We start from the raw sequence: 19,351 nt of genomic DNA, 5'->3' as shown, positions 1-19,351 counted from the left end.
TTAAGAATGATAAACTCGAAGCCTTTATATTGAAGTGGATGCCACTTGAAGATGTACTCATAAGTGAAATATACCAGACACACATGTGCAAATATCGTGTAGTTTCCCTAGCATAAGAACTCAAAAGAAGAAATACAAATATAAAGGTATAATACAAGTAAAAGGAAAGCAGGATCTCGAGCACTAACTAATCAAGAGAGGGAAAGGAGAAGAGCTAGGAAACATGAGAATGTCAAGCCATTCAATTATAGGTAGTAGATGGGCAAGGCAATGATCCTGAGAATCTCCAGAAGATTTTTGAATCTAGCAGTTAATTGGAAAGATTCTCACCCTGACTAACTATATTTACTGATACCTGTGAAATAAGCAACTGCACTGAAGATGGTAATCTTTAATATTAGTTTCATGCTTGGAGTGTCTGTCATTCTGGTCTTCTGAATACAGGCTGCTTGTCATGACATGCCAGTTGCAGCTGTGCTATCTCTCAGGTAGATGATTTTTCAAAAAGAAGGGGGTGGTGAGTGAAGGCAAGAGACAGGAAAATGAATATTGTGGGACTGTCCTGCTTCAAGGTTGTATATGGTTAGATTTTTGGACTTATGTGTAAACATAAGAAGTATATAATTCTTTATGCCTATTTTTAAAGATATATTGTATTTTTTAAATGTTTTTTCATCATATTCTGCAGGGACTTAAAGTTCAACATATCAATGCTTGATGAAAAATACTTGTTCCATGTTATGCCTAAGATGTTTGATATTCAGATATAGTGAGGTTAAGCTTAACTGTGTAGGTTGTATGGTAATAACAATAAACTTCTCTTCTGGTGGGTTAACAACCTAAGTTTCCAGACCAAATTTAGAGAAAAAGGACGGCTGCCAGGAAAGCAAATATTTTGGCCCTAGCCTTCCAAGGTCAATTAAGACTCAGGACATATGAGAACTTGTACTGTAACATCACGTAACTCGGTAGTGTCCCAAATTTTATGATGAATGTGATTATGGGGCCAAAGAGGAAAGTGATCGATGGTGTAGAGTGTGCCTAAGGAGAGTCACATGGAGAGAAAACATTCTCTCAGGCTTTCACAGAGAGCACATTGGCCAAGCAATGGCCACGACTCATTCACATGGCTGACACTGTCAAAGGATCTACAATCTGAGGTACAGAATCTCAGGATAAATCCTGAGGGGATTTCACTGACCTTATCACACCCAAAAGCTACAACTTCTGTTGCATAGGTCCTGCTTTACCTTGGTCTTAACCATGCAGCAGAAAAGTATAAAAACGAAATGTAAGAAGTAAAGTCATGTTGTTATGTTGAGCTGTAGGGGACTCAGGTCAACAATTTCTGACACTGCCAGTCAAGTGAATACTATTATGGGCTCCTGGACTCTTTTAGAATATTTTGCTGAGTTTACACACCTATAATATTCAAATAACAGAACTTAACAAAAAAAGGGGATACAGATGAATGTCCATTTTGTATCTGTGTATTCAAAGTGGTTAGGAGAGATATATAGTTACATTCTCTTAATCAATAGAGGGATTTGTTCTAATGGTGTTTTTAAATAGGTTATTGTGTCTGCATCTTGTACAGCATTTAACCACGGAAGAATGTATGCAATTCTTATTATGTAATGTATGCAATGTGTTAATTATTGAAACTGTCCTACCAATTTTGTTTGAAACTGTCTCATTGCTATTTGTTTCTCAATAAAATTATGGAAAAAAATAAAAAAAGAAATGAATGCCTGTTGTAGGAAACTCAGTCCAAAACACAGAACCGACCTAATTCTTTCCTCATTGCTTTTCCCCATCCCATGACTGATGGATAAATGGAAGCACATGCAGAGAGGGGACACCTATTTGATATAATTTCACTGATGACAATGCTACCAAATGTTCTGATGTACAATAAAACAAAATTCCCAGAGAAATGTGGCTCTATTTTTACATTTAGAGCCCTGCCTTTGTGCTTCCTAGAAGGTACATTGAGTTTATTTTATTTATTTATTTAGCTTTTGTATTTAGTACAGGATCTACAGGATCTCACTAGGTAAATTGGATTTGTAGTGATTCTCCTGTGTTCAGCCTCCCAAACGCTGGGATTACAGGTGCACGCCACCATGCCCCGTCTCAATCGCCATCTCAGGGGCCTGGCCTTAGCTCAGTTGTTTAAGTGGCTGCTTCCACAAAGCTGTCAGCCTGAGGTTGCTGGAGTTTGATCCCCACAACACTGCAGCCAGCCAAACCACCCCTGAGGGCATTCGGAGAAAAAAAAAAATCTTAAAAGGAGCCTGGGCCTAGCTCAGTCCTTTAAGTGGCTGCTTCCACAAAGCTGTCAGCCTCAGGTGGCTGGAGTTCGAACCTCACAACTCTCCCGCTGGCCAATGTGCCCTGAAGGCATGCTAGGACAATAGAAAAAAAAAATCCTTATTCAATCGCCATCTCAGTGTGTCCTGGGGACCCGGCTGGCATGGCATGCCAGGGCTTGAACCCTGGCCGCTGCGCTCTGCCTAAGCAGGCGCTTTAGTCCTCTGAGCTATCTGCCCGGCCCCACTGGGTTTATTAATGATCAGTTCATTTGCTCTGAGGTCATTCAAACAGATGGAATTCCCCAGCTGTATTTTGAAACACTTTCTGGAGTTCCTGGTCCACCAGAAACAATGTTTGTTGAAAAGATGAATGTTTACTGATCAGAAGTGTTTAGGGAACATGGTGAGGTTACCTAAATCTTAATTTAAAATTTGCTAGTTACGTGCTTGTTAAATTGATGAAAACTGGGGCCGGGGAGATGGCTCAGAAGCATAAGTGCTTCCCTGGCAAGCACGAGGGCCTGAGTTCAACCCCTGGTTCTGGAAAAAAAAATTATAAAACCACTGCTAGTTTCTTGAGCATATATGGAATGGAAAAAATAAAGTGTTAGGATTAATATAGTTAACTAGTTTATTTAAATCATCAATATGCATAAATAATGAAGGGTCCTCAATTGGCTTTTTTTTTTTTTTTTTTTTTTGGAGGAACCGAGGATTGAACTCAGGCCCTTGAGCTTGCCAGGGAAGCACTTATTCCACTGAGCCATCTCCCCGGCCCCCTCAAATTTTCCTTTTTTTCTTTTTTTCAGAACCGGGGATTGAACTCAGGTACTTGCGCTTGCCAGGGAAGCGCTTATTCCACTGAGCCATTTCTCCGGCCCTCAATTGGCTTTTAACAGAAACCTTAAGCGAAAGCTTTTGAAGGCCCAGCTCCTTACACGTTTAATATTTGTTGCTCCATTTGCTAAAAATCAGATTTTCTTTATTGTTGAGATGTGAGATTCTCCTAGAAAATTGGTTTAGTACCTCTTTCCACATCAATGTTTTCCCTCCTTATTTATTTTATCACTCTGCTATTTACTAAGTAAACCCAATGAAAACCCAATAAAGAAAGAAAGAGAAACTCATTCATACCACCTCAGAGAAAATGCTACACCTGGTCACGACAACTAACAGAAAGGGGCTCTTAAATATTTATGTGACTCCTGTAAACTTTGGACAGCCCAAAGCAAATGTCTTTTCTCTTCAGTCTTAGAAGTGACACATATATTCCATCCCAAGGTAAAAGAACAATTAGGAAACTGGCAGCATTCAGCTAACCTTAAACCTAAGCCTGGCCCTTAGGTCTCACTCATTCACCATCACCTAAATAGTCATGACCTGTGCTATCTTCACCACTCACTGGCACAAGACAGAAATTTTCTTATAAAATTCAGCTAACATGTTACACACTTACACTAATTACAAATCCTCTACTAATAACCAAAATGAGGTTCTGAAAGAGTAATACGTATTTAAATCCCCATGCTAATTTTTGGCTAATGAATAATGATAAAAACATTTAAAATAAACTCCTAAAACATAAATTACTTTCAAAATCTAGCATTTCATTTTGCCTATCAGTGCATTATTATTGTTGTTACTCCTGACCAAACGATTCAGAGGTGAGGATTTCTTTTTCCTGCCCAGCAATCTCCTCTTCTGCTCCTCAGCCATGCATTTCGAATGACTTCTATTTTATTTTACCAATAAAAAGTTTTTAAAAAGAAAACACAAAGAATTTCATTTTCCTGTTTCATGTTTCAAAATAACACAATTTACCCAAAGTAATTTGAAACCACAACTGTATTCTCTTTCAATTGCTAACATTTTATTTAACCACAATGCACATGAAACACACATTGGGATCTAACAAAACAACTGTGGCATTTTCATTTTTGACCCCTGTGGAACAATGAATTCCATAGCAAGAAGACCTGCACAACTGGTTTACTGATGGGAAAAGTTACTCAACATACAGCTGTACTGCTCTGTGTTAATGCAGTGTGGAGATTCAGAAAGCTGGAAATAAAAATCATTTTCTTTTGGAGCTGCTGCTTTCAACTGTTCAGAAGTCATTTTCTCCTTGAAAACTCACGTAACTAAGCTAATACTAATTTTGCTAGGCACTGAATAAAAGAAAAGATGTTTAGCTCAGGAAATCATTTAGCAATTTTTAGAAAGTAGAGGAATAACAATTATAAATATTTTTCATCCATCAAATCCACAAATCAAGGGATTCTTACAGGAGGGAGTGAGATGTTACTGAGTTGAATAAAAGAATTCTCATAGATGTATTTATTGTATGTTTCATTCGGTTTGATGCTGACTTGAGTTTAGAAAGAGGACAAAAGCGTCCAGGATTAAACAGCCCTGACAGGATGCTGGTTGTGCTTCAGACAAAGGGCTGGGCGGCTCTTACCTCTGCAGGCATTACTCAGCACTTCTCATAAGCTGACATATCTCGCTGGGCACACGGGCAAGGCAACATCCTTTTGCTGCTGCTTGGTTGGTTTTCTCTGCCAAAAAGGAAGGCAGAGAAAACATCAGGATTGGGGAAAAGCAGTCAGGTAGTAAGAATGTCTAGGGATAAGAGTGCAGGTGAATTCTGGGCACCGTGTCTCTCCCAACTGCCCTAGAATAAGTGTAATAATTTTGTATGACATAATAAGAGACAAAAATGTGTGTCACATGGTGCTTTCTGAAAGATTTTGAATGAATAAGTGAATGAGTGCATAATCAATGGTGCACCCTGGTTCATCTGTTCTGGGCACAGGCCAAGAAAAGGCAACAACTCTCATTTTGCTCTGTCTCTTTCTAACATGCACGCTACTCTCAGAGGACAGAACTCCAACACAAGGACCAAATACAAATTTAGAGAATCACTTAGACACACATTCCTCCCTCTGATGTAATCGGAGAAAGTAACTAGATTGGAATTAGCGTGCTTCTTGAGACCATACTCTTCAGTGAAATAAATCTAACATACATGTTTAAATGTCATATTGTTTCTCTGGTGTGAGAAACCAGAAAGGCAAATAAGGATCAAAATGTACAACAAGACTGGGCAGATAGCTCAGGGAGTAAAGTGTCTGCTTAGGCAGAATGCAGTGGCAGGGGTTCAATCCCTGGCATGCTGGCCTGGCCTATGGAGTGCGCTGAGAGGGCGATTGAGACTGGGTGTGGTGGCACATGCCTGTAATCCCAGAGCTTGGGAGGCTGAAAACAGGAGAATCACTATGAGTCAAATCTACATAGTGAGACCCTATAAACCCTGTAGTTCCTGTCCTAAAATATCAAACAAACAAACAAACAAACAGATATTACACAATAGAAAGAAAATGTTCAAATGAGAAGGGGAACTGAGAAGGGAGTAGGAGAGAAGCGAGTAAGGGGAAGGACAAGAGATTAGAAGGGAAAAACATAGAATAGTTTTGTAAATAAGGAGGGGAAGTGGGGTTGAAGAGAGGAGAAGGGATTAGGGAAAGAGGAAGTATCAGGATATATTATGTACAGGTACAAACTCCTTATGATGACTGTTATAATTGTGTGTATCTAAAATATATGAATAAAATTAATTTTTAAAACATTTAAAAAGATAAAAAAAGAGTATGCTTGCTTTAACAGCACAAATACTAAGATTGTAACTAGGTGGTAATTTTTTTTGGCTTCTTGTTTGTCTAACAGAAATGAAAGTTTGAGGATGCATCACATTCATAAAAATCATCTAAAGAACTATGTGAAAGTATAGCTGAAGGATCACTCTAAGGCTTTGTTCCAAAGAGATGAGTTTAGACTCAGAAGCTGTCTTTGAATCTCTTGTCTCAATGATTAGCATGTAAAAATCATATTTGATTAGTGAGTATGTATAGAGAGACACGATCAGATTAATGGACTAGGGAAGTCATCCTATACAAATTTCAAAAGGAAGTTTTCGGTACCTGAGGAAGTGAATTAATTCATGCAAGAATTTGCTGATGAGAGAGAAATCTATGAATTTAAAATTTGGAAGGGATCATTTTTGTTATAGAGATTTATTTTTTTCAATGTTGAAAGTTTCATGGTGAATCCATAAAATTTAGAAAGAGAATATTTAGGTTCAAAATTTAGTTTTGGTCATTCCAGTTTCTTCACCTATCTCCACTTCTATCACTTATAAAGTGGCACAATATAGATGCCTGCCTGGTCATTACCTACCTTGTAAAACAGTTTCTTTAATAACAACATGTATTGAAAAGTGGCCACAGAGAGCTACGTCTACACCATGGAAACATTTCACCCCATTCCCATGGCTTTAGTCTGATGGTTTATAGGAGGACACTGATTATCTGGTAAGTTCACAGTTTACCTTTGACACAGTAGGGTTCTCTTTTGGGAATCTTTAAGTTGGGAGTCATAGTGAGTGGGTCAGATTGCTGTGGGAACACAACCTCGGGCGACCCAGAGCTTCATCTTTGGAAGCTGAGTCTATCCATGAGCAAACAAAACAGCAAAAAGAGGAGAAGCACAAAGAAACAGTAAAGTAACAAAAGGTGTGCATTATTTGGCTTTGGTTTTTAACTTCTTTGTTTTAATGCAACCTGTAGTTTGCCTATATGTTGGTCTTTGTAAGTTCTCACAATAATCTCACAAATAGTCTGCTTTACTTATGCTAGTTGGAAGATTTTTATTTTTTTTTAAACTGGAAATCAAACACAGGACCTCACAATAGTGCCTGTCAGGCAGGCACTATGCTACTGAGCTGCATCTCTGGCCCGTGAAGCTGCTATTATTCCTTAAAGGCAACTATTCTTTGACATAAGTATAATATGAAAATACTTGCCACATAACACATTCTTAAGTTATTATTTTAACTGCTGATGTTATAGAGAAGGCAACAGAGGTTTGACAAAGCTCATAGTATCACAGATAATGAAATCATTAGTCCTGTTCAGATAGCTTATTTTTGAGACTTGAATCAGAATCTCATGTTTTACAGTTCAACAATGTTGTTTCAAAACTAGTTCAGGCAGAAAGGATAATATTTTATTGAAAAGATTTATAAAGTTGACATATATCGGGGCTGGTGAGATGGCTCAGTGGTCTAAAGCACCTACTTAGAGCAAGCTTAGCAAAGCACAAGGGACCGCAGTTCAATCCCCCAGCACCACATGCCAGCCAGCCCTGCCCCCTGGGGGGCTGAGCTGGCCACACACACACACACATACACATAAATAAATAAAAAATTTTTAAAAAGTTGACATGTATCATCACTGAGAAGTTGTGTCATTACCTATATTATGATAGTTAGATTTTTAAAAACAGACAAAATCATTCCCTGAAAAGAACTTAACGTAATTTTAAACACTTGGACCAATGTAGAATTGGGATATTAAAGCTCTGTGCTATAAGAGATGATTAAAAAAAAACTAACTAGAAGAGACGTCAAGATAGCTTAGTGGACTAAGCACCTGCTTTGGCAAGCTCAGGGATGAGGGTTCAATTCCCGGTCTGGCATGCCATGTGGGCCCTGTCCCTGGGGCACACAGAGCCAGTGACCAAGTCCAGGCATGGTGGTGCATCCCTGTAATCCTAGGATAAAAACAGGAGGATCAATAGGAGTCCAAGCTATGTAGTGAAACACTGTACGAAATACATAAATAAAAAACAAAAAAACTAGAAAAAAGAGGCTATCATTATACCTTACCTATCGGAAAAGTTACCTTTTACAGACTGACTGGAGTTTGAGTTAAATTATATCCTGATAAATCTATCAAAATGTGCCACCTACAAATGGAATCACTTAATAAGTTGAGTGTTTGAAAATGTCTTTTAAATAATCAATTTATCCTCCAAAGAACATCTGTTAGAACAAGTTTTGGCGTAGTTGACAGTAAGTTGTGCTCAGAATTTAAATTGAGTCAAATTTATTTTCCACAGATAGTCACAGTTTTAGATGTTATTATATAATCTTCTGCCAGGGATAAGGAATAACATTCTGAATGTTCCACTTCAAAATGTGAAGACACTTAGTATAAAAATATCTAGTGTTTTAAATGTTTGAAAGTCAGTCCAAAAGCAGAAAATAAGTTGGGCATGATAAAAATATCAGCCCTATGCTGGGGGTGTATTGCTAGAAGTTCCACCTTCTAATAATTTAGTTGCTAGGCAAATATTGGAGCTGAATTCAATAAGAAAAGGATTATAAAATACTAATCAACTAATCAATAAATCACCAAGAGACTGTGAAATCATAGCTATCCCCAGGTACATGCTAACAGCACGAATAGGCAGCGGAATTTTGCAGTGTGCTCTCCTTTAATCATGAGCTTTCCTGGGTCAGCAGCATGACCCGTACAGAACCTGGAGTCCCTGCCAGCTTCTGTGTCAGGCATTAGGAAGCCAGAGGCAAACTCAGGACCAAACAAAAATCAGGACTGAGCTTCAGCATTTGGCAACATCTGCGCCACCAGTCCTTTTGCCTTGTTTGATCTTTATTATTTGGTTTGACGTTATATTTGATTTAATAAAATAGGTTGAGTTCATTTTTGAAACCAGAAAAGAAAGACGTGAATGTTTTGCCTTGATGTAGTTTATGTCAATTTCAAGTGTTTTATCTTTCCACGGAGAGAAACATACAGTTTCAGGCTCCTATTGTCACAGACCTGCATACAATGAATATAGTTATATCTCCTATTAGTTTTCTCCAAGCTGAAAATTTTCACACACACACACACACACACACACACACACACACACACACACGGCATAGACACTCTAATAAAATAATGGCAATAAGAAAAGCAAAAAAAATGGGGCCCAGGAGATGGCTCAGTAGAATAAGTGCTTGCCTGGCAAGCACAAGGGCCTGAGTTCAATCCCTGGTTCCTCCAAAAAAAAAAAAAAAAAATAATAATAATAAATAAAAGAGAAAAAAGCAAAAAAGACGATGCTGGACTCCTGTACATAGTTCCCACAGCAAAAATTACTGTTATGTTTTAAGTGATTATAATACCTTTATTTACTTGGTTCACATCTGTGTACAAACCAGCAGTATTTGTAAAATATGAGGAGGTCTGAGGTGTGATTGTCTCATATGTACAAGACCCTGGCTTTAATTCTCAGAAATTAAAAAAAGTGGAGCATGTTAAACAATAAAATTAATCTCTTAGTATAAAGATATTCCATGATTCTCTTATGCATCCTGTTAATAAGAAACAACAGCTACTTACTATTTCTTGTTAAATACAAAACGTTAGTGACTCCATCAATACCAATCTCATGACTAACTTTTCAACCATGTCACTATAGGTTTTCCTGATTTAAACTATGTTTTATGTGAATCAAAATTCCACTAGAGACTCTCCTGTCTTTTTTTTTTTTTTTTTTTTTATTTTTTTTTCTGCCTTGTTTTTTTTTTTTTTTTTTTTTTTTAGATTTTTTTCCTGGAGTTTATTAGCACTATGGTGTCAGTTTTGGCAATCTGTATCTCTGAAATTTAACTTGGGCTTCTAAGTTAGAACAGAGGAGAAAGGGTTGTTCCTAATGCACTGCCCACCCCCCCAGGGAAGGAACCCACTTTTCTGTTTTTGTGCCATAGCCTGCACAAAAGCCACCTCACAGCTCTCTCTGCATCCCGCAGCCTGGCCAGAGGGCTGCTGGCTGACAGTGAGTCAGGGATCTCAAGGCTGACAGGTCCTCTCAGACTTTTTAGGGGTGAAAGTAGTTGACCTGTTAGTCAATAGGTTTTGCTCATTTCTTTTCTTTTTTTTTTTCTGTCCTTTATTTTTTTATTTTTTTATTTTTTTTTATTTTTCAACAAATAATACACTGCATATATTCTTCTTAGTGGTTAATTGCTGTACAAGATGCGGACTTGTGATCCTATTTACAAACTCCATTAGAACAAATCATTCTATTCATTAACAGAATGTAACTATATATCTATCCCAATCACTTTGAATACACAGATACAAATGGACATTCATCTATATACCCCATTTTTTCTAAGTTCCGTTATTGAATATTATAGGTGTGTAAACTCAGCAAAATATTCTAAAAGAGTCCAGTAGCCCATAATAGCTTTGGGTCTTCTGTTTAACTGGCAATGTCAGAAATTATTGACCTGAGTCCCCCACAGCTCAACTTAACAGCCTGGCTTTATTTCTTATAATTTTGTCTTCATACTTTTCTGCTGGATGGTTAAGACCAAGGTAAAGCAGGACCTGTGCAACAAGAGTTGTAGCTTTTTGGTCTGAGAAGGTCAGTGAAATGCCCTCAGGATTTGTCCTGAGATCCTGTACCTCAGATTGTAGAACCTTTGTCAGTGCAGCCATGTGGATGAGTCACGGCCAATGCTTGGCCAATGTGCTCTCTGTGAAAGCCTGAGAGAGTATCTTCGAGACTCTCCTGTCTTGATGGACCAACTTCTAAAGTTTCACTGCCTGTCTGTTTCCTATTACTGTATTTCCTTGAAGCTATTAGTATCATTTACCACGTACCACTTAAACATTCATTTTCAATTTCAACATTCAGATCAGAGAAAAGTTATTACACAGAAATAGTCTTTGGACTGATTTCAATAGATTGTAATTAATACATTTCTCCAGAGTATTGAGTATCATTGCTATCTTGGATACTTGAACACTCCCTAAAAGCGATACAATGCAAGCAAACACAGGCAGACAATCAAGCTCAGACTAATTCTTCCTTTCTTCTTTCTTTCTTTCTTTCTTTCTTTCTTTCTTTCTTTCTTTCTTTCTTTCTTTCTTTCTTTCTTTCTCTCTTTTTTTGTATTTTAGGGAATGGTCTACAGGGTGTTCAGGGTCTCACTACTAGATCAGATCCATAGTGATCCGCCTGTTTACAGCCTCCCAAGAGCTGGGATTACAGGCGCATACCACCACACCTAGTCTCAGGCTCAGATTAATTCTGAAGATTCTAATCTGCAATGCCTGCTTCAGCTTTGGATTCATGCTAAAGATGCACTTTATAAAGACAACATATACACCATAACCTTTTAAACATAATATATGCTGGTGCTTGATAAAATGCATATTCCTTCATAGAGTAACTGCCTTCATAAAACCTAGTTGTCAGTGTATGTGGTTATCATTAACTGAAATTAAGTGTTCAATTTCTTTCATTTGGCCATCCTTCATGATTCTTGTATAAAAACTGTGAACCAGTGATGAGAGATCATACCTTTCTCAAACTATGTACTGTATACCTATACAAGAATTCAAAAGTTTTCCTGAAGCCCGGATGAGTGATATCTGTTTGCCTTGATTAACCTAGTTTCTTTGCCTCCGAAGGAAGTCCAATTGGCCTGCGTAACTTCCATCCACAGTACCGTAGTAACAGGAATGCACACACCATAGTATGTTTTTTATAAAATCATAGTGGTTTTTATTCTGTGCTGTCCTAGATGAATTATCAATTTCAACTTGTGTAATTTTTGTTCTTTTTATTTTACTTTCAGAGGGATTTCAAAGAATGAAGAGGAATTTCTGAAGCTGTTTAACCACTTCTCAAAAACAGACTTCTAAATTTGCCTTTTCATCAAGCCCATCAATTTGGCTAACAAAACAGTGTGTGCATTCCTACAAATACTATGGGTTTGTGTGTGTGTGTGTGTGTGTGTGTGTGTGTGTGTGTGATTTTACTTCACAGTCTATGAATGAGTAGCAATAGTTTTCTTCTTTTTTCCCCTTCTTGCTTAAAATGGAATACCTATGACTAGAAATCTTTATCCTCTTTCTTTGAAACCTATCAATTTGATGTCTCTCATTATATAATTCACAACAAGAAATGCAAATGCATATGTCTAGGTATATATTTGTGTAGGCCTGTGTATGCCATGGACTTATGCTAGGTAATAGTAAAGGATTATAACCTTTGAGCTAGTGGTGTAAGTGTGGGATTTGTAAGGCTTTTTTATTCATTAAAGTTATGAGAAGGGCCAGGGATAAAGCTCAGTGGGGCAAGTGCCTGCCTGGCAAGTGCACTGTACTTAGATTGATTCCCAGTACAGCCTTCCAAAAAATTATAAGAAAAATAAATTTTCTTCCTCTTTTTAAAGTCAGTAAGTAAATTTATGTTTAAATATAAAAACCTTTTGAAACTGTCTCATTGCTATTTGTTTATCAATAAAATTAATAAAAATATATAAAAACCATTTGGCATACAAACATCTCTTCCAGTTTTGGATTTTAAAGATACTATATGTTAAAAGTTTCATGCTAGACTATTTCATAAAGCAATAACAAAAGTAATATAATATCCAAATGACTATGTACCTAAATAGTAATCTAGAAAGATAAACTTTAATTTCATGCATAAAGGCAAAAAGAAATCATGAGATTTAAAATAATAATGTAAGAAATATTTGAATTTTTAAGAGTATAGGTACAATGATTTATTTTACTTGTATCAATGTAAGTTTTAAAGAAATAATCTTACTTTAAGTTTGAAGAATTACATTCTCATTGGGTACATTACTAATTTAAACTTGAAGTGTGGACAGTAAATACAACAATTACCTCTAAGAAATATATATTGTATCATTTGTGGTGAAAGATATTTATTTGTATCCAGAAGTAACTGAGGTTTTTTTTTGCTAAGTATATTCAGAACTATTTAAGCAATGTAATTTTCACTGGTGGTGTAGATATAGAGAAAAATGACTGTTGAGAACTAGTTTCAGTGATTTTTAATGTCTGTTCTGTGGCTGATGCAAAGCTTTTGTACCATAAAGTCATGGTTCAATCCTGTTCAAGAATAGATAATGCTTGGCCGAAGCTTTGCCCGCAGCAGGAAACACACCAATTTATCCACTTACAACCTCAACTAGGGAAGAAGATGCTAATTCAAGTGAAGACACTGTCCAGAAAGGAGATTGAGGTTGACACTGAACCTACAGACAAGGTGAAGAGAATCAAGGAGTGTGTGGACGAGAAAGAGGGAATCCCGCCACAACAGCAGCGACTCATCTATAGCAGCAAACATGATGAGAAGAATGATGGGAAGACAGCAGCTGACTACAAGATTCTAGGTGCTTCTGTCTTGCACCTGGTGTTGGCTCTGAGAGGAGGAGGGGGTCGTAGGCAACGATTAGTCTTCCCTCCTCTGTACCGCCTTACTCTGTCACTCATGATGAAGTATATATTCTGTCACTGGCTGGGACACATTGAAAGAAAAAAAAAAAGAATAGATAATTTTTGAGCTGCCTACCAGTTCCCAATCTTGATTTTGGGTTTGGGGTAGATGCATGAAAGATACGTTCTGAAGGATCAGGCATACTATGTGGAGAGACACGCCTGGATATCAATAAGTTATAAATACTACTGTGCAAAAGTAACAGTAAATTATCTATGAGACATAGGTAGAGTAGAAGACATAAACAGTTCTTTTAGGACACGAAAATGGGCAGAAATGTTGGTAAGAAGTCCCCTAAGGAGGTGAGAGATGAATTTTAATAAAACGAAAAAAAATATTCTAGGAAGACAGAGGGAATGGGTTGAAGATACCTGAGATATATGAAATTGATATGCTGTTTTGGACCACTTCGAAAAAATAGCAAAGCAGAATGCTAATAATACTTAAAAGCACCTACTTGGTGCCAAGCATTGTGGTACATACTTGGCAAACAACTTTAGAAGTGGTAATATTTGAAAGTATATATTATCATCACTAATTTACAAATGAGAACAAAAATCAGAAAAAGAATAATAGTAATTGAAGAGTTACAAAAGAGCTGGCCTGTGAACACTGCTTTGCCTAATTCTAGCCTTCGGCTCTTTCCATTATGCCATATTTGTGGAAATATCTCAGTGCTCATGGCATCATGCCTGGTACGATGATTATAAATGTCTGTTGAGTGGAAGAATGAGTGAGCGATTTGAAATGAAACGGAATGTAGGTAGTCAATTCTTTTATTGGTGTTATTTCTGGATAGAAGAGAGAAAAATTGAAAAGAGGCAGTGTCAGAGTCACCAGAATTCTCTAAGGACAATAGTGGAGCTAACAATCTATCAAAATGAATGTTTTCTTTCTTATTAAAAATGTAACTGTTAACTTTTGCTGAAGATAAGTCACTGCAATTTTCTAGGAGAGGATATCAAGGAAGAGAGTAAGAAAGAGATCATAATAAATACTGCCTCATGTTACAGCATAATCTAACAAGCAACCACTGGGAGAATTCCGTGACTGAGCAACATGCGTGTCCTGAAGCACTTCAACGAACATTCAGTGTTAGACTGTAACAGTTATTGCCATGGATGAAGAAGTAAATGGGCAAGGAGAAATGGAGAATGGAGTGGAGGGTCTTTTCAAGAGCCATGTTTATTAGGGAGGGATGCACCTTTACTGTAGCTAAAGGGAAGGTAGAAGTTTCAGAAAGAAGGAAAAGATATCTTATTAGATATGATGGAAAAAGAGATTATAATAGAGTATGGAAGAGTAAAGACAAAGGCGTTGTGGTAGAGGCAAGTGTGTTTCATAGAAAAAGAAATAATGAAATAATAGAAAAAGAAATAATGCAAAACTCAGGAACTTGTTGTTTTGAGCAGGGATGCATCATTTTATCTCCTTTAATCTTCAATTTTTCATTCTAAAATATCTGATTTAAAACTGATGTCACAGAAGAGCTCATAAAATGAAGGGCTAGATGAGGTCAATTCTAAGGACCCATTCAGCAACCATTTCCTTTCAGTGTTTTATAGTTCTCTCTTTTAGAATAATTTCTTTTAAAAGTAAATTAAGGTGCATTATAGATGTGAGATCTTCAACTGATATTTCTTGGCCCATAGATTTTATTACAGTTTCTTTCTCTTTGAGATGAATGAGGCACTTTGCCTCAGGAGGTGCTGGTAAGAGAGGAGACGACTTCTTAGGAGAGAGGAAACAATTAGCGCACAGTCCTGAAAAAGAGCTTCCTCCCCAGCGAATAAAATAACAGAAAATACTTCATCTGCAGGAGAGCATTTCTAAATCAGAATGAGATAATATTTCAATATATCTTTGAAATGTTTCAAATGATCTAAGTCCTAAGGAGAATAACTTGCATAATAGTCCCTAGTCTACAGTTTCTGTCATAGAAAAAAAGAACGTGAAGTTTCCTTAATGTTGTCTTGATGTTTACACATTTGTTTGATGCAGTTTGCCCCTTTCCAGAGGGCATTTTTAGAAAATGGTACATCATTCCACTTTAAAAAGATTCTGCAATTAGTAACTGTTATTATTGGTCCCACTGAAGAAAATATTTGCAAGTCATGTATTTGACAAAAGATTATATTCTACATAGAGGACTGTTTAAATCAATAACAAAGAAGAAAAAAGAAAAGTACCCCTAAAACAAGATTTAGAATAGACATTTGTCCATAAAAGATACATGAGCAAATAATAAACATATCCAAAATATTCAGTATCAGTCTATTCATAACAGAAATGCAAACCAAAAGCCCAGTGAAATCTTGCCCCATGCAAATTAAAATGGTTATGATGAAAGAGACATCGTAAGTGTTCATGAGGACGTAGAGAAACTGGAGTCTTCATATATTGTGGTTGGAATTGTAAACTGGTCCAGACATTTTGGAAAACACATTAGCAATTTTGTTACAATATACCTTGCAGATTCATTATGCGACTCAATCTTTGCATTTTTAGGTATATGTAACCAAGATACATGAAAAGATGTATCTGTACAGAGTTGTATGGTAGCATTCATAGCAGTATTCATAACAGTCAAGAGGTAGAAAACACTCACATGTCCATTAACTGGCGAGTGGTAACACAGAACAGAATATATCTAGACAATGGAATACTATCAGGAAGTAGAAAACAATAAAGCACTACTTTTTGCTAAAACATAGATGAGCCTTAAAAATTCTATGTTATCAAAAGAAGGAAGTCATAAAATATGACATAAGGCTTAGCTTCATTTATAGGAAACAAGCAGAGACCACGTAAAATAGCATCTGCCTAGGGCTGGGAATGGGAATGGAGGGTACACACATGTGGACACTCGTTTTATTTTCCAGCCTGATGGAAATGTTTTCAAACTGAGCTTGTAATGAAGGTTCCACAGCATCATAAATGTGTTGAAAAGTATTAAACTATGAAAAAGAACAAGACCATACTAACAATCATATAACTTATGATCATTATTTGATTGCCTCCTTTTCTATTTTTGAATCAGAATGTCTTGATCTTTTTTTTTTAAAAAAATTACTCTTCTGTAGGACTTTAAAGTCTTGAGAATTTTATAGAAATAACTACAGAACTTATGAAAACAATATATATTTAATGTTCTTTTGTGAAAGCTTAGTAATTACTGCTGATATTATATTGGGCATTATAATAAAAAAACCTTTTTTTCCCCACAATTCAAGTTGTAATATTGAACCCTTTCTGAACACCATGATACATCATCAAATTTGCATGAAGACATTAATCCATATAAATAGGAAGCTTGACTTGTGTTAAGATTAGTAGTTTTGAGGTTTGGAGATGGTATATAATACATTCAGAGACTCAAAGAAATAATGATCTGTTTTAAAATTTTTATAAGCTTGTTCTATTATAATGTAAGAACTCTTTGTTGGTCTTCATCTTGGTTTCTGGCCCTGAGCTCCTTGTGATTTCCTAAGTGTAAATCATGATTCAAGTATTTTTGTCATAGACTTTGGTCTTTGACTCAGTTTCTCACAGAAGAGCACCCACAATCCTTGGAAGCTCCAGAGTGATGACAGTATCTTTTGGTATGCTACAAAGCTGATTGGTGGCTACCTAGATTGTACATCTGGACCTGAAAGACCAAGGCCAGGTGAGAAAAGCAGAACTCTCAGCCCCAATGTTAGCCTCTAGGAAAGGGAAAGAGGCTGCAGGCTGTGCTAACCACCAGGGTCTGTGATCTACTCAACCATGATGATGCAAGCACCCGCCATGAAAATACTAGACTCTGGGATTCAGTAAACTGCTCTCCCCCAAACTTCCTGGCATGCAGTTTTACATTGACTGTTTGTGTTGCAAGATTGTGAGATGTTCTAGTAAATTATTGAATTCGGTGAGGTGGTGGGTTGTGGGTCCTGATTTATAGTCGGTTACTCACAAGTACTGAAACCTGAGACTTGGAGTTGATGTCTGGAGTGGGCTAGTCATACAGGACTGAGCCCTTAACTCGTGAGGTCTAAGGGTGACTCCAGGTAAGTAGGGTCAGGACTAAATTGCAGAACACTGAAGTGGTGTCTGACAGTTGGTCATGAGGAGAGTTCAGAAATGTTTTAAAATAGCAGTAAGGGGTTATATTTTTACTTAGAATCTCAGTACTTAAGAATAAATGAGTTGATACCCATAGTCTTATGTACAGAAGATATTTAAAACGTATTTTTTTTTTCTGTGTTTTAGGGAAGGGTCTACAGGGTGTTCAGGCTCTCACTACTAGATTGGACTCGTAGTGATCTGCCTGCTTATGGCCTCCCAAGAGCTGGGATTACAGGCACATGCCACCACATCCAGCCTCAATTGTCATCTCAGTGCCATGCACAAGGCTGGCATGGCAGGCCTGGGGATTGAATCCCCAGCCCTTGCACTTGCTTGCAGGAGCTTTAATCCACTGAGCTATTTGGCCAACTCCATATTTCTTAAATGAGTAAATAAACATTACTCATTTTTATGAATAAAGAAAATGGATGAAGAAATTATCTCTTGGTCTGATCAGCTTTCTGATTATTCTGTTTGGAGCTCAATAATATTACTGTAACAGCTAAAAGACTGTTGATTCCATGTCTACTCTTGTCTACTACAATGACTGACTAGTATATACATTCATCATAAATATAATAGTAGGCTTACTATAATTTCAGATAGTCTCAATGACATTAAACTTTATATATAAATTAGTCAATTGTTTTCAATTATCAATAATTGCACCTTGGATAAACCTCATTGGCTATGATTCTGCCACTGTACAAACAAAGCTCAGCTGTGTTACTGGTTAAGAAGGTTTTGGTTTCAACATGGTATAAACCAAGAAATTCCAGAGAAAGAGGAGGCTTCAGCGTTAGTTCAGTTGGTGACTCAGTAATTTTACTAGAGACTCACACTGTGCTCCTGTCTGTTCCACAGTCAGAATTCATGACCGATCAAATGCTGCAGTGGCTGAAGAGTGTCGTCAGGCTTAGAGAGGCAGAATTCGTAAGAAGAGGACAGGTTTTTTTTTTTTTTTTTTTTTTTTTTTTTTTTTTTTTTGACAGGTTTTTTTTTTTTTTTTTTTTTTAAATGCTTGTGGCTTTTTCTCAGGTGCAAAGTGTCTTCTAGAAGCCCTGAGGCAGACTTTCCTCATATTTCATTAATTAGTATGAGGTCAGGAACCCAGTGCTAATCTAATCTTTGGCAAGCACAATGGAATCGCCCTTAAACAATCCAGCCCAGCCCTGAACTGGCGAGATCAATTTCCTCTGACCCTTGAAAACGCCTGGGGTGGGGGTGGCACCTCAGAGATTTGCAGTTCTGTTAGAAGACAGAAGTAAGTGGCTGTCAATGCCACTACCAAAATTAGGAAGAGAAGACATATTACCAGGTCATGTCAAGTGACCTTGAAAATAATGTCACTTTAGAAACTTCAAAGTATTGTATATAGATCATCCCTTGGGAATTACATGTATACACCAAAATTATTTCTAAAAGATATAAATGACTTTAAGATAAAATGGCAATTAATACTGCAATGTTACCCTGCTTTGAGATGTAATGTGACTCTTGGATCTCTTGGAGAAAATGAGTAATTCTCTTAGATAACAGTGAACCTATAATTATACGTATTTGAGGAACAGATGAAAGCTTGACAGCAATGTGTAATACAAAAATAGTGCTTGAATACTTGTCTTGGTCTTCTAAATGTGTACCGTTTCTAACGTCATATCAATTATTAGTATAGTCTCTTCAAAATAAATTTATTTTTTATTTTTTAGGCAAGGGTCTGAAGGGTGTTCAGGGTCTTACTACTAGATCGGGCTGGC

At 36.9% G+C, this 19,351-nt stretch overlaps 1 protein-coding gene and 1 pseudogene across 1 annotated transcript in view; one reads left to right on the top strand and one right to left on the bottom strand.

The window, feature by feature from the left end:
- The window catches only part of Scn1a (sodium voltage-gated channel alpha subunit 1), a 172,278-nt gene that overhangs the window by 114,358 nt on the left and 38,569 nt on the right, over positions 1-19,351 (bottom strand). The window contains exon 2 of the mRNA XM_004646393.2: positions 4,777-4,873. The gene's annotated coding sequence lies outside the window, so the exon portion shown is untranslated. The remainder of the gene's footprint in view (positions 1-4,776; positions 4,874-19,351) is intronic.
- Positions 13,194-19,351, top strand: part of LOC101577692 — a 16,724-nt pseudogene continuing 10,566 nt past the window's right edge.

This window comes from Octodon degus, unplaced genomic scaffold (assembly GCF_000260255.1).
Source record: "Octodon degus isolate 3935 unplaced genomic scaffold, OctDeg1.0 scaffold00267, whole genome shotgun sequence".
Classification (NCBI taxonomy): domain Eukaryota; kingdom Metazoa; phylum Chordata; class Mammalia; order Rodentia; family Octodontidae; genus Octodon; species Octodon degus.
The sequence above is the reverse complement of the archived record's forward strand: the minus strand, read 5'-3'. Positions and strand labels throughout refer to the sequence as shown.